The sequence below is a fragment of the Schistocerca piceifrons genome, chromosome X (assembly GCF_021461385.2).
Source record: "Schistocerca piceifrons isolate TAMUIC-IGC-003096 chromosome X, iqSchPice1.1, whole genome shotgun sequence".
In the NCBI taxonomy this organism is placed as follows: Eukaryota; Metazoa; Arthropoda; class Insecta; order Orthoptera; family Acrididae; genus Schistocerca; species Schistocerca piceifrons.
Window position 1 is genome coordinate 111,381,863 of NC_060149.1, and position 12,458 is coordinate 111,394,320.

Below are 12,458 nucleotides of genomic sequence, written 5' to 3' on the forward strand. Positions count from 1 at the left end.
ATAATCACCAGATTGAAGTCAGAGGAAAATGCGTATCATGGAACTGGTCCTCCTCCAGTTACTCATCTTTCATGGTAGATACTTAACGTAGCCCAAATTTGACTAAAATGCACTGCAAGTCGCATCATACATAAACAATTCTCTTATTGGCAGGGGCACATCTGATAGCGAGTGGGGAACAGGGTTCTTAATACAGTCCTTCTAGATATCATCTTAAGATCTGATAGAAGAAATGAATCCAGCAAACAGTTTATTGAAATTCCTGACCATACCTGAATCTTAAACTGAATCTTAAGTAGCTTAACAATTTCCATCTGTCCATAAATGCTAGCTCTGAAAATTAGCTTCTCCATGTCTTCCAAATATTGCTGTACCTATAAACAAGACTGAGGTTACACACAATGTATTCGCAATTCATGGTAACCATTTTCCTGTGGTCAGAGATCGGCAGGTGAAAGATCTTGCACAGTTGATGATCATACAGATAAAAACTGTCTACTAAATACCCTCTACAGCACTTTGAGAATAATACCATCTATGCGGTAATCACATTCTCCAGCAATGTGTCTTGTGTTGATATAAATCAGCGTTTACAGCCTGCAGAATATGTTTTCTTTGGCAGGACATACAAAAGAATCCTTGTGTACCTTGCTCTACCATTATTTTACTACAGAGCCTGCATGAATAACGCAACAGTAAATAGCAGCAAAAGACAGATGACTCTGCTATCTGTCTGGAGTCAGCATTTTGATACAGTCGTGTAGCCTTGCTTTCATCATCATTCGCAAAACTGTATTAAAAAAAAAAATTGTAATCTACTAGCTCATGAAATGGATATCCTTTCATGGTAAAAAAGAACACTTATCAGGAACTCGCTACCATCACCCAAGAAAAATACGTAATGCAGATCAACATCAAATGTAAATATGTCACCATAGCAACACAGTATCATTGAGGATACAACAAGCACATTACCAAAACAACTATTAATAATGTCACTCAATTATATCACTAATTTGATTTTAACTGTACGTCAAACTTCAGTTCTTGGATTTTACCTCAAAATGTGTTAAATATTAATTCAAATAAAAATAAATAGAAGGATTTTCGGACATTTGGACTTCTTTCTCATTTTGGCATGAGGAGTTCACTCCAAAAGTTGGGAAGTTCAGATAAATGCACAGGGCACAAGTATCTAAAAACTGTTGCATGCAATATCATAAAGTTTGTACAAATTGCTTCACAACAAGTTTCTCTTAGTTGTTTTAATCAATTCCTCTTCTATATATTATTGATATTTCGAGATCCATGTATGTTTGTGGTTCTTGGTATCCTGTAAAAACGCATAGAAATCTTGAGAATATGAATTTTGTATACTACCTGGCAATGCTGCTTTCATCACTTTTCCAACTGTTATACAAAGGTGTTTTAATCACTCTATGACAAAATATACTATCAAGGAGAGCAGTATTTTGTTTTACTGGCACTTTAACAACACAAATGGTATATGCTATTTCTGCTTCTGCTCTGAGGTGCATCTTAGTTTCTGATTACCATTATATCAAATGGCAGCAAGTTCTGAAAAGGCTTGTAAAATTCTCTGTATCTTCGGGAAAATTCATGAATGCCATAGCAAAAAAAAAAAAAAATGTCTTGGCTCTTATTTCAAATTTTCTCATTCCGCTATTTAATTAAGAGTGGCAGATATTATAGTTCTTCACTACACATCCAACACCCATAAATAACTTCTACACACCAGGAAACATTTGTGAGTTGGTCCTAGCCTTGTACTATATCATGCTATCATCATCACAATCTACAAAAAGCTGAAGTATGAACCATTACACAGAAAAAAGTACAGTGTCATTCTCTGTTTTAACTCTCACCTTCTCTTCGTAGACCATAAAGATACCTTGAGACACTCATTTTGCTTTTTCTTTGACATGTACAATTGGAGTTTCTATTCATATGAACTATACTTCACTCAATTTGATCATATAGTTAAGAGACATTGCTGTAACCACTACACAGGGCAATTTAGCCAATCATTTGACCTCAAATCTCAGATGAATTTTAAGGATTTCCCCACAAAAAGACATTCTATTGTCAATGGCTATATCAATTACAGTGACATTGGCATCAACTTTGCTGTTCTCAATGGAACTGTAGTAATTTTTACTGAAAGTGTTCTTGGTCTAAAAGGGAGAAATTCAGCTACATTTTACACTCTGAAATACCGATTAGAAATATGAAGAAATTACAATACCTGGGACTTGTGCAACTGAAAATTGGAATGCATATTTATGAGAGACTGGTTTTTACTTTGTACTTCCAAAAACATCATCTGTGGGGAAAATGGTACATTTCAAACCCTTGTTTGTGGTTGTTTTACATAAATTATTTGATGTTTGTTGGTTTAGATTGGAAACTGTTTTTATGGGTTGTCAATTGCTGAGAAAAATACAAAGTGAGCCTAAAATTTTTCCGAAATTCCTACATTTATACTAGAAATTTTCTAGTTTTTGTGTAATAGAAAGTGGTCACAATTTTCCCAGGGCATAGCATCAATATATTAACAGTAAGGTAAATAAATGTCATGTGACTAGGGCCTCTTGTCAGGTAGACCGTTCGCTGGGTGCAAGCCTTTCAATCTGATGCCACTTCGGCGACTTGTGCGTTGATGGGGATGAAATGATGATGATTACGGCAACATAACACCCAGTCCCTAAGCGGAGAAAATCTCTGACCCAGCCAGTGAAACTTTTATACACCCAACTACTATGGTCATTCACAGGAACACAATTAATATGGAGGGGTCTCACAGACCGCATTTTTATATTTTATATATCAAACCAGAATTTTACTGCATATATATATATATATATTTTCTTGACTTCCCGCCGTTCATTACACTTCTTAGAGGTGGTCTTTGTAGAAATTTGATTTTTTTAAAACAATGCAGTATTTTAAACACTTTGACAATTAAAACAAAGCAAAATTTGGAGTATATTTTTGAGTTACGAAAATAACAGCAAATAGTTAGCTCTCTACTTACACACAGATTTTCAATAGAGGGATTATATAACTAATTGGCAATATAACTAGGTGGAAAAATCCAACTGGACTTATGATGAATTGTGTGCCAAGCCAACTTTCAATTTACACCTCATCTTTGCAATGTAGAGCGAATATTTCAGTCCTTAAGTCTATGAATGGAGAAACTTGGCCACATTTTACTTCTAAAATTACAAGTAAAAACTAAATACGTGTTCTCCGTGCCACTGAATCCTACTTTGGTCAATTTCCACCTGCAAACACTTCACACAGACCTTCCTGGAACACTCCAAACAAATCTAAACATCATACTGTTGATATGGATATCTTGTTTTCCTCTTCAGATGAGGAGGGCAAAAGGCACACATTTTTCGATTTTCGAATTCTTCTTTCGGTGTCTGAGGCTCATCTTGTAAGTGGAGTATTCTTCTGATGGTGTCACTCAACTCTCGTGGCAAGCGTCCAATAGAAATTCTACGCTTCATATGAGGTTCAGCTAGGTCTCTTGCTAGAGTCTTCATGAAGCTCAATCTTGATGTTACCTCTGCCTTTGGATAAGCTTGATGTACCACATAACAATTTACGCCGCAAGCAACATCCACTAATGTGAAGAAAATGGCCAAAGGCCATCTTCTTGTCCTGCGACTTGATGAATGAGCTGCAAACCTCTGGTCGAGACAGTCCACACCACCTTTAGTTGTGTTATAAAATAGGATGATCAGTATTGCAGCTGTGGACTTCTTGGGCACGAAGGAAACCAGAGTGATGTCTTCTGTAAAACTGTAAACAGATGTCTTCACACCACATTTCTTATTAGGTAAGAAGTTCTGTGGGATCTCCTTTTTGTTCTTTTTCAGTGTACCAATGTATGTGAGACCTTTTTTTGAAAGTTCATTGTCTAGTTCTACTGATGAGTACCAGTTGTCACCTCTAACATTTCTCCTCGTGTTTTCAATGGGTTTCACCAATCGAAGAACAGCCTGTGTGGGAACACTGTGACCTTTTTCATAGCTGGGAAGGGTGTGACCATTTCTGACTTTTCCAGAATAAATATATGCATTGTACAAGTAATTTGTATGAGCGTCAGTCAAACACTGAACTTTCAGGCCATACTTTGCTGGCTTGTTTGGAATGTACATTCTGAACCCACACCTTCCATGAAAAGGAACAAGCATTTCATCAACACACGCTGTTGCACCTACAGAGTAGCAAAGTTGACTGTTTTCGATGAAACGCGAAAAGATTTGTGAAATTGCTGCTGATGTCCATTTTCTTTCTTTCCACCCGATCATCTGGATTGTCAAATTGTAATGGAGACAATAAAAACAGAAGTCTTTCCTTGCTAACAAAGCATCTGAAAACATCTCTGCCCGTTCCATCAGTTGCAAACAAGCTGTAAACAGACTCATTCCCCGACTTGAAAATGGCTGAATACACTAATAGACCAATTAGAGCCTCCAATTCAATGGCATCAACATCTTGTAGATAGGATAAGCGACTGTTAGCATACTGTGCTCTAAGCTTAGATATTTTCAGATTTGTCCATTGAATGATTTCGTCTAGAACGTCTGGTGTAAAGAACAGTTTCCATACCTCCAAAACAGCAGGGTTTTCCCCAAGACTTTTCGCCACCTGTCGCAGTCCAGGAAGCTGCAAGACAATGATGTGTTACCTTGTTCTTACGTTAGCTGGTGGCTAATTTTTTCTCCATCAAAAACATCTATTCTTACCGAAGAAGTAAGCTCCATCGTCATCAGCTGTCACATCTTCATCACTTTCAGTTTCCTGCTCTGAATTAGTGTCGTGATCACTAAATATCTCAAAATCAGGGTCATTATCGCTGTCATCAAAGTCTTCACCTGAAGATTCAACGGGGAGATCTTGAACATTCACATCTGCCTTACATAACACACGTTGCATAGAAGGCTCAGCTTTCCCCACCATGGAGAAACTGTAGCACGCAACAAACACGTAGCACGCAAACACTATGGTACGTCTGTGAGACCTCTCAAGGCTAATAATTACGAAACAAAGAGCAGCAACAATGCTGGCGCGTGTAGCTTGACAGCCAAGAGGAAGGTACACAGAAGAGTCCATTTGGCTTTGCAGGGGTGTGAGAAATATCTCGACACAAAAATTAGTAGCGGTCTGAGAGACTGTCTATAGTAGTTAAGAGATACTGCAGTTCAAAATTCATAATTTTTATGGGATACTTTTTTTCTTCATCTCACTATCACCATTTGCATACCTTCAGTTTCCATATGCCACGTGTCAGCAGCAATTGAAAAGGTGGGGCATGGGGAAAAGGGGGATGAAACAGGGGAGGGCTCTAGAATCCAGCGCTAATATGAGGATTGGAACTTAAATAGTGGCAACTGGTTATTCACAACCAATACGAAAGAGTTACATGTTTGCACCTGTTACTGCCCTTCAAAGTAGTCACCAGCATTGTGTAGAACCCGGTGCCAGCGATGTGGAAGGCGTTAGTGTACCGTTAGCAGAGCCTGTTCTGTTGATGGTGCGAATGGAGTGGTCTACTGCCTGTCGAATCTCTGGAACAGTTCTGAAGCGAATGCCACGAAGTGGTTCCTTCATCTTCGGAATCAAATCAAAGTCACAAGGACTAAGGTCTGGTGAGTATGGCAGATGGTACAGTACTTCCCAGTCCCATAGACCAAACAGAGCAGCCACAATTTGCACTGTATGCACCCATGCATTGTCATGCAAAATGATGGGTGGGATGCGCAGAAAGTGTCGCTGCTCCTTTCGCAAAGCTGGTTGCAGGTGATGCTTCAAAAACCAACAGTAATACCGTGCACTGACAGTCTGCCGTATAGGAACATAATGCATTAGGATAACACCATCACAGTCATACATGAGAATCACCATAACTTTAAACCACTCCACTCGCACCATCAACAGAATAGGCTCTGCTAACAGTATACTATGTCTTCCACATCACTGGCAATGGGTTCTACACAACGCTGGTGACCACTTTGAAGGACAGTAACTGGTGCAAACATGTAACTCTTTTGTATCGGTTGTGAATAAATAGTTGCCACTATTTAAGTTCCAACCCTCGTATTTATTTTTTATGATATTTTAGTTTTCTGTTATTGCCTTTTAGACGCAGGATTTTTCTTGAAGCTTGTTCTGTTGTCGTCGTCCCTTCTATGTACTTTGTCTTTCTTCATGTTTATGGTTGTGCGATTCTCTTTTAAAAGTCTTCAAAAAATGCTGAGAATTTAGCCTCTTATTTCCATCTTCTCATTTGCTCATAATATTGGATTTAAAAAGAAGCAGGTTTGTTGCACTACAGGCCACATACACAGAAGTGAAATCCTTTGCAAAATTTGATAAAAAGCATTATAAAAACCAATATAATACTGTAGGTCAGGTCATTCAAATTCTTGCCATAATTTTTAAATGAATGATAAGCTTCCTAAAGATTCAACTAAGGATTACAACATATGACAAGATGTGTTGTTAAGACTGACTAACGATGCACCTCTATCCATCCTAACTGGGGTCTGCTCTTGTTGCGGCCAAGGGAAGGGCAATATGAAATTCTATACATAGATGGGTTCATGAAGAAGATGCACACTGAAGTGATCTAGCGTCATGAGTACCACTCACCTCTTATTACAAGGATCAATAACTCCAGGCAAAAGTTCCAATCAGCTCGGCAAGTGACAACTACCTTCCAATGAAGCATCATTTGTGTATGCTGCAGAACGTTGAAGTGAATTCACAGACTTCCCCACACCTTTTCTACTTCAATTGTAACTGTGCAAGTCTACAGGGGCACTACCGTTAATGCTTACATACATCCTTATGTTAGTGGAATACGTAAATTTCATCTCACAAGACAACACTTAGTAACACCATTATCGATTGTGACTAATTGGTACAGTGTAATTAAGTGTATGTATCTATTAAGTGTTTATTCTTAACGAGTTAAGTTCTTTGAATTGTTGGAGGAAAATGGGAATGTGTGATGTATATCTTTGTTTAACTTAACAGTGTACTTAAATAATGACACTTTATTTAATACGTCTGTTTGTTACAACAAAACTGTAGGTAAATAACTGTTTCATACTTAGGGAGTTGTTTTCCACGGAAAGAAAAGGCGTAGATAAGCTCCTTCATTACAGAAGGGGCTTGGCGTGCAAGAAAAGGTGGAAATGGCAGTCAATCTGGGTGGCGAGAGAGAGAGAGAGAGAGAGAGAGAGAGAGAGAGAGAGAGAGAGAGAGAGAGAGAGAGCGCACAGTAGACAGTCAGTGACTAGCAGTTACATAGTCAACACCGCTGGTGCCAAGTGAGGCGTTGTGAAATCAAATCTATGATGGAATAGCCTCAGATGTGTTTCCGGCTGTAAAATGATACACTTGCATTTGGAATTGCTCTAAAAATGATTAACTCGTCATCAAGAAGAAAGGAAATAGAGCATTAAACCAGTTGAGGAGACCAGATAGCCGCCACGTGCTTGCCACCACAATTGCGCAACTGTTTCAACTACTTTGGAGAACAGATGTGTATACCAGCATGCCAGTATGAACCAGTATGTGTTTTTGCAATAATAATTCAAGTTTTGCAAAATTTGTGTTTGACTGTTGAAATTGTCCTCTTCATGGTACCAAGCAGGGTCCTATTCTAAAAGTGCTAAAGACCGAGTATCCTGTTTAACAAGAAAGGCTAATTTGTTTCATTTCAATGTGCCCAAGTTTCAGTTTCAAAACATATAAAAGTTGCTACTTAAATCATTAGTTTCGCAGATAAAGAGAGAGGCACATAATATTTAACTTATGAAAAGCTTTATCTTGCTATGAACTGCTTTTACTTTGAAAGTGACAAAGTTTTAGTACTAATGAACATAAATGTGGTTAATCAAAATCACTCGCTCTACAAGTGGTGTTATAAGGCACTTAATTTTGATCCTATTTGAAATTTAATTATAACTTAAAATCACCTTGAAGTTAATTAAGTATATTGTCTGTGCAAATGGTTATAAAGCATTGCAAGATAATCAATATCATGTAGGTTTGGAAACCAATATTATTGTAATGAAAAGTGTTTCTGTAAGGTGTGCATAGTTGATGATAAAGGAATGTACAGTTTAAGGACCCCCCATTTTAATCTTTACTAGCAGGAGAAAGTCAATTTGCATCTGGTTTTGCTAGCGAAATCTGAAACATTACTAAATTGGAGCGAATATGAAACATGTTATTTCAGCTTCATATTATTGCATTTGTGATGTGTATATGAGTGTTAATCAAATTTGAACTCTTGTTAGGTGCCACTTAGTCTTGTGTTGTCTTTGAGAACAATTTTGTGCTGAATTAGTTAAAGGTTGAGGTGCGACTGTAATTAATAAGGGGAAAGTCTCATTTACATTTCTGTGACTGATAACTTATGCTGATGATAACTATTGCTACCCACTGTGTTATTCGTCTGGTTGTTGTAGGTGTTCATTGCACCTTACTAAGATAGAATTTATGAAAGTTACTTTTGCTACAGTATACACAAATGCATTGAGAATAATGTTTGCACATTATTATGTGTAACTAGGCTGGCGACCGTTTTTTTGATTCATTTACATGAACTTTATTTCTTTCATTTTATACAAATTTATAATCTATCTGCTTTCAACTAATTGCCACCCTTACGAAATTCATATTCAGTTCCTTCTGTCCGTTAGGTTAAAGCACGGTCAAAATTTTCAAAATTCCTCCCAGAAGGTAACATTTATTGCACGTTAAGGTCATATTTGGCATTATACATTGCGGCTGTCACATTATACTTGGCTTCCCTGTGACATGACTGGAAGTTGTGTTATTAGGAAACAAGTAGTAGTGTTATACTTGGCGCCCCATGACAGGACTTTTTCAATTTTACTCTCAGAGATAGAGCAAAACATAAATATTGAGTGAAATACAACAGTAGAACGAGTAGTAAACGTCCAGCACCTTGAACTTGTAATATATCCGGCAGAATCGTTAGCAGAAAGTTTTCCAGATTTGAAAAATAAAGATATAAAACAGTAACAGAATAGAAGATGGACACAAAAGTGAGAGTATACCAGGACAAGTGGTACGGGAAAGTATAGAAAGCATTAGGTGGCAGTAGTTCGACAAATGCAACCACAGATGATGCCATGAGATGGCAGCAGGCATACGTAGAACATCATACACATGTAAATGAGCAGATTCAAATAATGAAGTTATTGCAAATGGAACAAGACAGGAAAGGGGACATGATCAAAGACAGCGGATGTAACAATGAATCGATGGATATGTTTGATTCATCAACAATCAAAAGGAAATTGAGTGAGTTGCAACGGGCAGAATTTGGACATGAAAATGCACCAGAAAAGGAAAGTGAAAAAACATTAGATATGACAGAATAGTTAGAAATTTTGGCTGCTCAGATTTCAGCACAAGGTCAACAGATTAACAATCAGCTTGCAGCACACAGAAGCAGTATAAACAACCAAACTGAAAAACTGGTTGCTGCACAAAATTATCAAATGAAAACACTGTGTAGCGACAGTCAAATTAAAACTCTTGAGAAAACACAAAGTAAGCAGATTGAAATGCAGGGGATTAAGATTAGTAAGCAAATTGATGAAGTAAATTCGAGAGTAGGTGTTGTGAGCAACACAATCAGGGATTTAAAAAGTGGAATAAATGTTATCAATGGTAATGTTGCCGCTACGAAGGGGCAAATAAATGATATTAATGAAAGATTTGACACAGAAATAATAAAAATCCAAGACCAAATAGAACCTTTAGTAACAACAAAAGTTGACGAAAAAGTGTTCTGTCTCAAAACCGAAGTATTAACTAAATGCAACACCAAAATTGCTCAAATGAGACAATCTGTGACAGAATCCAAAACTGCGAACAGAAGTGCGAACAAAACGCTTCTCAGATTAAAGGCAAAATGTGCGACCTTATAAGAAAAATAAGAGAAAAATTTACTCATGTCACTGCAAGAATAAGCTATAGCAAGTTACTAGAGGGTGAAGAATGTTTCAACCCAGCAAAAAGACATAATGGATGGTATCCTCTAGACTTTCTGAAAAATTGCGAAAGAAATTTCCCCGATTACTTGACAGATCAGGAGAAAATTAATGTGGTGATTAGTGCTTTAGCAGGTGATGCGAAAAGGTGGGGACTAAATCTAGAAACAGACCAGATGTCATTTGAAGAATTTACACAAAAATTTATTGATGAATAATGGTCAGAGCTGAAGCATGACTATTTGTGGAGAGAATTTATTATGGCCAGACTGTATGATAACACAGGCAGGAATTCCATGAAAGAATTCTGCGAAATACGGTACAAAAAATTGACTCATTTAAGATCTAGGCGAACAGAATCAGAAATAGTGTGGGAACTATGGAAAAAGCTACCAGAGGATTCGAAGAGAGATGTGGGAAGCAACCACAAAAGCTTCTCATCATTCTTGGAGAGAGTTGAAGACTAAGATTGCTGGAGAGGGAACCATGATTATCATCCAAACAATAATAACCGAATAAGGGAAAACCATGGCCAGAACGACCAAACAGAGAATGATCAATATCGCATAAACATACAGAGAGGCAGAGGTAGAGGATGCAGTAGCAGTTCATTTCGCAGTAGGAGATGTGCACAGCAAAAATTTCAAAATAGCGACGATGCGGGAAATTAGGGCCCGCGTGTATTACGGGCCAGATCTGTGCGGACAATGACTTAGGCCCAAAGTGGACAAATCATACAGAAGTAATAAAAGTGAATGCATGCAACAAGCGAACGGCAGGAACGCATCACTAGTCGGTGTATGCCAGGTGACAGGTATTGTCACGTACAAGTCATGCTCAGGCGGCAAAGCAACAAGCAGGCACTTGTGAAATAAGCCACAGCATGCAATGAACCTTGAGAAGCAACCAGCTGGCCGCTGTGAGACCAAGATAGCTGTGTAGCTGTGGTGAAAAAGAGATGATGGAATCCAAGACTTCAGTGAACAAGTTTCGGTAGTAAATGTCTCCGAAGCGAATCATAGTTTGGACATATTAACTAAATGTTGTGCAGGAAGGAGTTATCTAGGGGCAAAAAATGAGCAAGATGATGTAATTAATGTTGAAAAAACATATACGGCCACTGATGTAATAGAGAGAGGAAACGGCGAAGGAGAAAAAATAAGATGCATGCCGTGCATGGTGTGTACGTAGCGAATTTAGTAGAAGTTAGTGGAAGAAACAAAAGCGCTGCACAAAGTACGTGAGCTGCCGTTATTACGGAAAGTAATGCAGAAGAAGATAAAATGGCCAGTATAACTAGAAATAGGGTGGAGGATGAAATCCTCCACAGTATGGATAAGGTTATGAGTGATGAGAATCCCGTATGTACAATTGTCAGCAGTAGTGAGGATGAGGTTGAGTCCGACTGTAACACGCAAATCACTGAAGTGCATAATGGTGGGGTGGGGTGAAGAGGATATAGTATGTACCAAATATGTACAGACGGTACATGGGAAGAGGCCGAGAATGAGAACAAGAGCAGCAAGACAAGGGTTTTGTGATGAGTGCCCCAGGGAAATGTGATAGCATCACTGTTGTTCTCAGTAGTCATAAATGATTTGACTGGCAGGGTGGGAAACACTCTGTGGTTGTTTGCTGATGATGCCATGGTGTATGGTACAGTGTCCAAGTTGAGTGACTGGAGGAAGATATAAGACAACTTAGACAAAATTTCTATATGTGTGATGAATGGCAGCTAGCCCTAAATGTGGAAAAAATGTAAGTTAATGCAGATGAATAGGGAGATCAAACCTGTAATGTTCGGATCCAGTATTCCTAAGTGTCCTGCTTGACAATGTCAAGTCATTTAACTATCTCGGCATAACGTTGCAAGACGATATGAGGTGAAACGAGCTTGTGAGGACCGTAGTAGGAACAGCGAATGGTCAGCTTCAGTTTATTTAGAGAATTTTTGGACAGAGTGGTTCACCTGTAATGGTGACCGCATATAGGATACTTAAGCGACCTATTCTTGAGTACTGCTTGAGTGTTTGGGATCTGCACCAGGTTGGATTAATAGAAGACATCAAAGTAATTCAGAAGCCGTCTGCTAGATTTGTTAGTGGTAGGTTCAAACAACATGCTAGATTTGTTAGTGGTAGGTTCAAACAACACGTGTTATAGAGATGCTGCGGGAACTCAAATGGGAATCTCTGGAGGGAAGACTATGTTCTTTTTGAGAAACACTATTGACAAAATTTAGAGAAGCAGTATTTGAAGCCGAGTGCCGAACGATCCTACTGCCACCAACATACATTGTATTTAAGGGCCGTGGAGATAAGATACAAGAAATTACGGCCCGTTTGGAGGCATATAAAGTAGTCGTTTTGCCCTCACTCTATT

General features: G+C 38.3%; 1 protein-coding gene across 4 annotated transcripts in view; it reads right to left on the reverse strand.

Moving 5' to 3' along the window:
- Positions 1-12,458, reverse strand: part of LOC124723086 (ubiquitin-conjugating enzyme E2 H) — a 148,697-nt gene that overhangs the window by 120,963 nt on the left and 15,276 nt on the right. The gene's annotated exons all lie outside the window — the stretch shown is intronic.